The sequence below is a fragment of the Myodes glareolus genome, chromosome 3 (assembly GCF_982192425.1).
Source record: "Myodes glareolus chromosome 3, mMyoGla1.1, whole genome shotgun sequence".
NCBI classification, from domain to species: Eukaryota; Metazoa; Chordata; class Mammalia; order Rodentia; family Cricetidae; genus Myodes; species Myodes glareolus.
Genome location: NC_142028.1, coordinates 10,061,276 through 10,072,633, shown reverse-complemented (window position 1 = coordinate 10,072,633; position 11,358 = coordinate 10,061,276).

The following is an 11,358-nucleotide window of genomic DNA, read 5'->3' as shown; positions in this document are numbered from 1 at the left end:
TTCAGTTAACAGAGAAGTACATGAGTCTGCAGGCTGTGGAGGTCAGAAGTAGTTAATTTCAGGTGTTGTTTCTCAGACTCAACTCACCTCACTTCTTGAGATTAAGCTCTCATTGGTCTGGAGCTTACCAATTAGGCCAGACTAGCTGACTAGCAAACCCCAAGAATCCTTCAATCTCTACTTTGCCAGCAACGGGAATACAAGTGCTTGACACCAGACTGGCTTTTTATCTGGGCACTGTGTCTCCAAACACAAGTCCTCTGCACTCTTATTGACCAGATCATCTCTCTAGCCTCTGAAGGATGGAATTTTTAAGAGGTGAGTAAGTCATAAAGGCATAGTCCTCAGAAGATAACTACTGTTGGTCATTTTTCTTAAAACTTTTATGTGAATATATTCATTGTACAGAGAGATGGCTTTCATAAAGGTGTATTCATTTAAGTCTACTGTACTTTGTCCATATTCCCCTCTATGTACATCCCAGCCCTCTGTCTGAGAGAAAGGGTCATAATTGTTTTTCTGTGTTGGTTTTATTTCATTCAGTATGATAAACTCCAGCTCCATATATTTTCTTACAAATGATAATGTCAATTCTTTGCCAAAAGAATTCATTACTATTTTGCATATGTGTGGAGCTTGGGCACAAATGCCATGGCATTCACGTGGAAGTCAGAGACCTTTGGGGAAGTCAGGTTTCTTTCTACCATATGAGTCATAGGGAATGAGCTCATGCCAACAGGTTTGAGGATAGGTGCCCTCTCCTGCTGAGCCACCTCATTGTGCTAGTTTTCCCTCTTTGTGACTGAATGAAATTTCACTCTGAATGCGTGCTTCATCCATCCTTCTGCTGAGGAAACCAAGGCTGATCTTGAGGAATGAATTAGTTCTCAGAAGAGCAGATTGTTCTGTCTGAATCTCTGGTTGTGTGCTCCGTGTGATCTTGTGATCTCAGGCACATGATGCACCCTTCCTTGAAGTCTTCTCCAGAGATGCTTGATCTTGTCCTTGCAGTCCCCAAACCAAACAATCCAAATAACCCCCTTCCCTTATACAATATCTAACTTTGGGTCTTCTGCTGCAGTAACAGAAGAAGATGGACATATTCAAAGGTAAGACAAGTTGTCCTGTATACAGTGTCTTGGACAGTGCCTGCCCTAGGTCACGTGCTTATGAACTCTTGTTAATATGTGAGGATTGGTTTGGTCAAAGAGCTGGAGCATGAGGTGAATGTAGGAAGGGAGGGAGGTATAGCTTGCAGATTCCTTTAGTTATTACCTAACTCTCCCCTTAATCTAAGGCTAAGAGAATAAGGGACTATGTACTATTTTTTATAGCTGAGCGTCTTTTTTGAGATCTTACCAACCTTCAGAGTATGGTATACAATCAATAGTTGTATTGGTGCCTCTGCAGCTCTTAAATTTGACTGACGACAAATACTGAACTGGAATGAACCAAAATACTAATAATAAGACAAGAACTCGAACATCACTATGCCTGTTTTACTGGAATTGTGAATGTCGCCAAGAGAAAAGTGGCTCCATTAACTAAGGAGCATTTTCTACACTGAAGTTATAAAATGTTAGCTTTAAATAATGCCTTAAAGGCCCCACTCCTACCCCAAGAAATGAGGAAGAGATGTTGTTAGCTGTTGATGCTTCCAGGGTCTGGACTTGGGAATTGATGGCACAGTGTGGAAGAGAGAGACAAGGAGGAGATCTGCATTAGCCTGGCCTTTGCTCTGCAAGGGAAGCTCCTAGCACTTAGGGAGAGATTTCCAAACATGTCCTTCTCTACCCTGTGCGCTCAAAGGTTTTGCAAACCCAATGACTCACACCCTGCTCGGAAAGAAGAATGGACATTTCCCAGAACCTCTTGTTGAGTGCCTGCTGACTGCCACCTTTCAGAAAGGGCTGACTGCAGAGAGGATGGCAAAAGCTGAAAGAGTTAAAGGGACATTTAGAGTCGAGCCCAAGAAGGCTGGGGATTTTCTTTTCTACCATTAAACTGGGGGTTTTACTTCAGGTAAAGATTATCTGAGCAAAAACTTTTTTGTGGGGTCAGTTTGTTTCCTAAACAGGTCCATATTGGAATTAAATAGTTGAGTTTGGTTTCTAATTTAAAATGTCATATTGCCTTATTTATTGTTAGAACCGAAGGGATAATATAACAACCTTTGCCAAACTGCAGAAATTTATTATACGTTTGAAATTTTTTTCTTAAAATAAATGAAATATAAAAGTTGCAGGAGAAGTACTAATTAAGTTCATAGAACCTCAGGGTGAGGAATATTTGCAATACAGGTGGTGCTGCGGGTATAGTTCAGTGGCAGAACACTTGCTTAGCATGCACGAATTAAGATCATTAAACCTCTCAGGATCCAGAAAGATTCCTTATGGCAGGCTAATAGGATCTGAGGTCAAACGGAATAAACCAACTCATGCACATTACCACTACATGTTCTTTATTTCTTTGCATGAAATAAAGTTACTGAACATCCCCGAATCCTGGATTCACCCATTCTCCTCGTCTAATCTCTCTTGTGATAACCAGCTTTGGGGACGCCCAGATTTCTCCGTTAGCAAAGGTGGGGCCTGCTGCCTTCCTGCTCACTGCCTATCTTCTATAGAAATTTCTGTGTGATCTGTTAGCAGGTAATTTTGTGAGATTGACTCTATGTAAATTTGTCTATAAAACAAAGAGTGAATGTTATTCTCTCAGGCCTCATAGTGTGGGGGAATGGAAAGGTCATTCCGTTCCCCCTACAAGAGAGGTTACACTGCTGAGGTGTTTTGGGAGTGAATCCAATTTTGAAGGGAGAATCATGGCCTCATAAGGTTTCCTCAGATATGACAGTGACTCTTCCAAAAGACAAGTGTTCCCACAGCTCTGCAAAGTGGGTTGTTCCTTGTGGACATGTGCGTACACACTTCCTGCGGATCCTCCTATTGGTCTGTCAGCTGTGCACTCACTGTAGAGTCTTGTGGGCTCCAACACATGAGGCCCTAGATCAATTCCCAGCTCTGAAAAAACAAAAACAAACAAACAAAACACCAAACCCAAACCAAAATCGTGGTTGTTCTCTGACCTCCAATCCATGTGCACACATACGCAGAAGGAAGTGACATCCAAGTTCAGGTTCAGGCAAACTTCCAAGAAGTAGCTGGTTCTGCTCTACTTTGTTCCAATCCACGGAGAAGGAGTGCTCCTCAGTTCTACACAGACTCGAGACTGGTACCCAGAGGAACCAGTGCTGTTCTTTCTTTGGTTGGTGGTTTTGAAAATCACGCTTACTCACCCTGTTTTGTTTCCTTGTTGGTAAAATGGAGACATTAAGACGCATGTCTCAGAACTGTGCATTAATGAGCTGGGTCCCCAACTAGGGTTAAGAAGCAGCTAAGACATATATTGCTTGGCATGACTAAAAAGTAATGTCAACTTTGACCAGATTTGTGTTTTATTTGTTACTTTTAAATTTTTTTCTGTGTTTGCAATGCATTGTTTTAGTAGTTCTAACCAGGGATAAATATTAATGGAGGTGATTAATGTGGTTTTCTTCTTGTAATTTTAATGAAACCTTTCAGAGCAAAGAACTTATATGTCATTTTGGCATAGTGTGTTTTACGCTTTTTAATTTTTAATCAGTGATGGAGAATAAATTAAACTATGACAAATGCACATGTTTAAGTGACTCTTCTTTTGATTAGCTAACACAGTGAAGTAAATCGCTAGCTTAAAAATGTTGAGCTAGAGTTTATTTTCTCTTTTTAAAATTTTATCTATCTATCTATCTATATCTATCTATCCATCTATCTATCTATTTATTTATTTATTTTAAATATTTATTTATTTATTATGTATACAGTATTCTGTCTGCATGTGTGCCTGCAGGCCAGAAGAGGGCACCAGATCTCATTACAGATGGTTGTGAGCCACCATGTTGTTGCTGGGAATTGAACTCAGGACCTTTGGAAGAGCAGGCAATGCTCTTAACCTCTGAGCCATCTCTCCAGCCCCCTATTTATTTATTTTTATATACCAATCCTAGTTTTCCCTCCCTCCTCTCCTCCCACTTCCCCCATCTCCTCCTCACTCCTCTGCTCCTCAGAGAGGAAAAGGCTTCCCCGGAAAGTCAACTAAGTCTGCTCCTGCCTCAAGGAGGTAACAGAGTCCATTTTCTTATGATGAACTGTTATTTTATTTATTGTTATTTATTTATTTTATGTTATTTTATTTAATGTATTGGATTTTGTTTTCTAAACAATTGATTTTTGAAGAAGACTGTTTCCTAGGCAAGATTAGTCTAATACTTCTCTTTGACTCCCCCTGGCTTTGGGTACCAGTCTTGAGTCTTTGTAGAACTGATGAGCGCTCCTTCTCCATGAATTAGAACAAAGTAGAACAGAACTAGCTACTTCTTGGAAGTTTTGCCTGAACTTGAATATCATCTACTTCTGCGTGTGTGCGCATGTGCATTGGAGACCAGAGAACAACCTGGAAGGCAGTTCCTCAGACACTGCCCACCTTCTCTTGAGATGAGATCTCTCACTGGAACTTGCCAATGAGGCTGAGCTACCTGCCAGGGAACATCCCCAGCACTTCCCCAGCACTGGCCTGATTCGCTTGTTTCTGGACATGGTCTTGCTATGTAGCCATGGTTGGCCTGGAATTAACTGTTAAAATTCACAGGCTGGCTTCAGACTCACAGAGAGCTGCCTGCTTCTTCCTCCTGCATGTTGAAATAAAGCTATGCATTACCATACTTGTCTCATCACAGCAAATGTACTTTTGGCATGTGTGTGACCTCTGGCCTCCAAGAACACTTGCACTCGTGTGTGTGTGTGTGTGTGTGTGTGTGTGTGTGTGTGTGTGTGTGTGTTAAACATTTAGTCAAAGAAGAACCTGACTACTCGACTATGCAGCTCTACATAGGAGTGAGGATGTAATCTGTGTTGTATCCTTGACACATCTGCCTCTTCTGGGTTGTAACCCTACTTAACTGAGCTTAGTTTCTTGGTTCCTCCGTTTGTTTTATCTGTTGAGCTGTATGCACATGGAATCCCAAGGTAAGATAAAGACACATATTCAGATCCTTCCAGGTCTCTAAACTGTCTGTGCCATTTACCCTCCTTTTATTGGTGCCTGACATTCTATCCCCGCCCAGGTTATGATGTCAGCCAGTTTCTTGGTAGGTAGTTCTTTTTACTAGTTTTCACGACGAAACATGTTGAGCACGTTTTTATAAACTCATCAACAGATATGTACACTGTAAAATTTCTGATAGATTATTTGTTTTTGTTAACTCTTGTGCTAACATTGCCAGCTATTTATATATATACATATTTTAATTCTTTGAGAATTTCATACATGGTATTTTCACCCCTCTCCCCTAACTTTTACAAGATCCACTTCCCCTTTTCATACCCATTCAACTTTGCATCCTCATTCTTATTTGTTTCTTTCTTTCTTTAAAAAAAGATCCAATTGACTCCAGTTAGTGCTTCCCATATACTCCTGAGTGTGTGGTCATCTACCGGAGTATGATAGACCTACCATGAGCCACGCCCTACCGTGAGCCATACTCTTGATGAAAATTAACTTTCTCTCTCCCAACAGCCATCAGTTACTAAACTCCATCTCAGCCAGAGGTGGGACTGACAGCCACCCCTCCCCTGCCAAGCTGGTATTTTGGCTGACTTGAGCTTTGTACAGGTCCTGTAAATTCTGTCACAATCACAGTGACTTTATATGTGCAACTGCTTATTGCGCCTGGAAAATGGTTAAAATACTGTTACATTAAAAAAATTCATTCTAGGTTGTTAATTTTCCCAAACAGTTTAATTTTGAGCATGTGATGCTTTTTTTTTAATTCCATAAGAACTCTATACTTTACTGTAACACATTGGTATTGTTTGTCCTTACTAAAACCTCAGGGGCATTCATATTATGAGCTATAATAATATAACTTCTCATATTGAATATATGATTTCACTATTATGCAATTAGGATATCAATGTATTATAATCACTATTATGATTATTATTGGTTTCTCAATGCAGGGTTTCTCTTTGTAACAGCTCTTGCTGTCCCGAATCTACTCTGTAGTAGTCCAGACTGGCCTCGAACTCAGGTCCACCTGTCTCTGCCTCTTGGGTGCTGGGATTAAAGTCATGCACCACCACTGCCTGGCTATAACATTATTTTAAAAGGGAAGTTGATATTGTGATTTAAACAAAATAAGATGTGTCCATAAGATACAGTGTGTCCTGAGGTCATGTTGCTGTCTATCATACAGGACGATGCTTTGTAATCATATTGTCATTTTGTCAGCGTTTGTGTGAATGAAACTCAGAGGGGAAGCAGTGTGCCGTGTGCTTGAGTTTTCCTTCTTTGCAAATGAAGAAACAGGAACTCAGATTTAACTGCTAAATGCTAGACTGTGCACCCACTAAATGATGGAAGCTGAGTGTTAGAGAACCCCATCTTTTAATCCCCCCAGGTCCCTGTCAGTACTCTTCTAGATAGAGCCACACAGTATTCTTTCATTGTGTGCCGTATTAAAGATAAATTACTTCTTCTCAAGAGACACTAACTCACAAGTCTAGTCTTCAGTGAGACCCATGGTTAAGAATCCAGCCTTAAAGTCAGTTTGCTTGACTTTGCCTCTCAGTTCCACTGAAGCATGGGCAAGTTGGCTTTTCTGATTCCCAGTTATAAAAACAGATAAAAATATTTTTACTTTGCAGAACTTTTTTTCCAGATTAAACTAGATCATAGTCGCAAGGTTCCTGTCACATATACTCAGAATATGTCAGCTACTCTTATCCTTGCAGCAAAATTTTAAAGGGACAGTTTTATCATATGTGTTCTATTAATGTCTGAGCTGATGTCAAATTATTTTTCTGTTCTTTTCCCCAGTGATTTTATTTCTCTTGTGTTGTTTGATATGAGATGGTACCAGACATTACAGAGGTTATATAATATTTAAACCATAAATCATTATTTCATCTCTATGTTTTATTGGCAGGCAAAGCTAAGTTTTATTAAAATACCATTTAGCCAAGAATTCCTCATGAAATATGAAGCTTGCTAATTTTCTCCCTACGTTGTTGGACAAAGGCCTAGATGCCTTGTGTTCCTGATATTATCGATGTTGGTGTTGGGTATTTAGCCCCCTTAAACCTCTCAGGATTCAGAAGGACCACTATCTCAGACGAAAACTGGCTAAAGATATCAGAGGGTAAACAAATTAATCCACATAAGTCTTTTCATAATGTCCCATTTATTCTTCTTATGCTCACTCCAGTGCTCTCTTGATGTTTGTCCTCAATGTTCCTCCCAATCCCACAAGGGTTCTAGTTTATATACTCACACAGACGTAATTATCAATTCTCTGGTAAATAGCAATGATACCAAGCTTGCATTTCTTAGGGCTGACAGAATGGATAAAGTAAGCACCAGTTGTCTTATTGCTGCCTCAGAGAGGGTGTGGCCATGAAGCACCGCTGTAGATAATCGGAGGATTAGTATGGGGCTTTAAATCAGTACAGAATTCTAAAAATAAGAAAATCGGGGCTGTGTGTGGCTACATTTGTGTGGTTAGAATTTGTATCGGAGTCTTATTAGCTGAATTAAAGGGAATGGAATCCTTAGCCTTAGCGGTAACATCTAATGTGCCTAGATCAAAGGTTGTATGGTGCGGGAGAATTGTCTGTATTCTGTCAATCATGTATTTTAATAAAATGCTGATTAGCCTGGCAGGAAGTATAGGCGGGTCAACCAGACAGGAAGTAGAGGCGGGGTGATGAGAACAGGAGTATTTCTTCTGGGAAGAAGGAAGCTCTTCCTCCACTCCTGCGCAGACCACCGAAGAGGCAGCATGTAACTTGCCCAGCTGAGAAAGGTACGGAGCCATGTGGCTAATGTAGATAAGGATAATGGGGTAACATAAGTTATAAGAGCTAATAAGTAGCCTGACCTAATGGGCCAATCAGCTTTATAACTTATAGAGATCTCTGTGTGGTTGATTTTCTCTGGGACTTGCCGGTTGTGGGGTACTGGGCAGGACAGATACCCCAACAAGCCGGCCCTTGTACTACAGTTGTATATATATATTTATACTATGGTAGTATAAAATCCGGAGCCTGGCATTTCCAGCTTCCCAAGCAGAGGTTTTGTTGCCTCTAAGGCCTGAGTGAGAAGCATTTCCTTTCTCTGGGGCAGGGTCCTTTCCAGAATTCAAGGCACCCAGTATATATTATATGTATCAATATTATACAGCCAAATGAGAAGTCATCCAATATAACAGTACATACAAGAGTTAATGCCCAATAATTAATACATGGCTGAGGTATTTTGGGAAAAATCCCACCATAGAAAGAGGACACCATGGCTTCACAAGGTTAATAGTATGATAGCGACTATTCAAAAGGCAGGCTCTCAAAGTTTTGCAAATTGGGTGTATCCTAGGAATTTCGGCAATTGTACTCTCCATTGTGTGGTCACTAGCACAATGTAATTTTTTTTTATCACAGTGAATATACACTAGAAGTTCAGTGAAGTGGGAATGAAGAAGGGATGCTCCCGCCATCACCTCAACTCATCACATTTCCAGCATTTCCTCTTTCTTTTGTTCACAGACTTGCAATGTTAGGGTTAAATGCTTGGCACTTTTAAATGTCTGGGGTTGGAAGGTCACTGGGAGAAATAAAGAATGCATGTAAAGTCTATGGGTCAGAAGCCCTAACATGGCAGGTGAGTGTGCTCTGGATGTGTGTGACTGCCTGCTTGAATGGTTGTGCCAAATGTCTCATGGAAACCGTGTGGTATAGTCATTTCTGTTGGAAATCAAACTTGGGCTTAAAAGCCAGTCTCTTTAAGCCTTGTGGTAGATTTTTGGTTTGATTTCTTGCTTTCAAAGAAACCCCACATTTTTCTTTGGACTTTGCCTCCAGTCATGGGAGAAGTAGGCTGGGAGACACTGGAAACAAGAGTTTTTGTCAGTCAGCTTATTTGATCATATGATAAGCAGAAAAGGAAAGACTTTGTCTTTTAACACCCTTCCCCCTAAAAGATGAAAGTAGCCAGTGGACAGTACAGTACATCAATGGCCAGTACAGTGCATCAGTGATCAGTGCAGTGCATCAGTGGTCAGTGCAGTGCATCAGTGATCAGTGCAGTGCATCAGTGATCAGTGCAGTGCATTAGTGATCAGTGCAGTGCATCAGTGGCCAGTGTAGTCCATCAAGGGTCAGTGCAGTACATCAGTGGTCAGTGCAGTGCATCAGTGGTCAGTACAGTGCATCAGTGGCTAATGCAGTGCATCACTGGCCAGTGAAATAAATCAGTGGTCAGTAGAATGCATCACTGCTCAGTGCAATGCATCAGTGGTCAGTTCAGCACATCAATGGTCAGTGCGGTGCATCAGTAGTCAGTGCAGTGCATCAGTGGTCAGTACAGTCTATCAGTGGCAAGTAGGGTGCATCATTGGCCATTACAGCGCATCCGTGGTCAGTGCAGTAACCAGTGGCCAGTGCAATGCATTATTGGTCAATGAAGTCCATCAGTGGTTAGTGCAGTGCATCAGTGGCCACTGTAGTTCATCAAGGGTCAGTGCACTGCATCAGTGGTCAGTGCAGTCCATCAGGGATCAGTGCAGAGCATCTGTGGACAGTGCAGTGCATCATTCCCTTAGAACTACTATTGGTGGTTTGGATTTTATGAGATCGCAGGCTGTCATGTCACTTCTAATTTGTGTTAAGTTTTCCTCAGCATAAAGATTTACATCTTTAAATTATTTCCTTTTTAATTAAATGTACATGTGTGTGGGAAGAAAGAGTACGTGCATGTGTGAGTTGAAGGGCTCATGGAAGAAGAAGAAGTGAGATTCCCTGGAACTGTAATTACAGGGGCTGTGAGTCATCCAACATGGGAACTGGGAGCTGAACTTGGGTATCTTAACCACCAAGCCATCCCTCCAATCCAGACTTTACTCATGATCAGTGCATACCCTGGTCACAGCTTTGACCTCAGAGGCAAATTCTTGACTTAGACAGATGCAGGGAAAGTTGTCCCAGGTATACAGAGAAAGGACCTGGAGGAAGCTCACTTGTCCAGCCCCTTGGGCAGACAACTAGAGAAGCAGAGGTGGCTATCAGCTGGGAAACACGAGAATTTTGTGTTAAATTGGTCATAAAGGCTGTGTGGAAGATGAGAAAACATTAAAGTTGTTCATAAAGTCTATGTGTAAGGCAAAAAGGCAGCAGAAATGGCAATGTAACAGAAAGAAAATGAAAACCCAGAGACAATGGAACCAATGGAGTGGCCAGTTCCCAAACTGACTTCTAGATATGTCCCCATCCATGGTTTTCCTGAGCCCCGATTTTCCCGAATTCCAGTTCTAATTGGCACGACTTTCCTGACCTTTGCTTTTTGAGAAATAGGGCATTACTGACTATCATGTGAATGGCCATTAGAAATTTGCTGCAGGGCAAATAATAAGAGGTGATTTAAATTCCATGTAGAAGACACATAGTGCAAACACATCAACATGTAAAGACGAAAATATTTGAAGAACAAAATGTGACAGAGAAAAGAGAACAGTCATTATGACCCTTTCCACTCCTTCCACTCTGAGAAACTGGGAAACACCAGCAACAACTCCCACCCCCAAACCAGGCACCTGTGTCAATGGAAATGTACATGGAAGAGAACATATCCATTTGGAACTCAAACACCACAGAATCACAAGCAAAGAATTTGATAGGTAACTCAGGTGTGGAAATTCCACATTACATTCTCATAAAAAATAGTCATGCTTAGAATTTCCACTGCTGGTGAAATGGCAAATAAAAGAAAAATGATGTTGTGAGGCCTGGCTATCTTCTCAGATGAGATTCAAAACAAGATTGCATCAGTGAGGAACGCCAGTCATAGAAACACTTCAAGTTCAAAGTGTTAGAAAAATAAAAATGAAGAGGAGGAGGAGGAGGAGTAAGTCCACTCAATGCAAACAGTCCTGGCTGTTTAAGGTGATGGTACAATGTATTCCGCACAATGGAGTCTGAGTAATTCAGGGTGAAGTGACGTCAGTGGAAAAGAGAAACTAGTGTAGCCAGGCATGGGGCTTCAGCCCTTTGCAGGCTGGAGCCAGAGGATCACTCATGAGTTTAAGGCCAGGCTCAGCTAAATAGTGAAAGAAGAGGGTGTGGGTCAGGCTTAGGTGACTTCACCCAAACTTGGCCAATAAGAAATCTCATCTGAGGCACTTGCAAGGAAAACATAAAACCCCTTCCTTTGTGAGTCTGAGCCCGTGAATCTTACCAATGCTTAATAAATCAACGATGTCAATAACATGCAGGT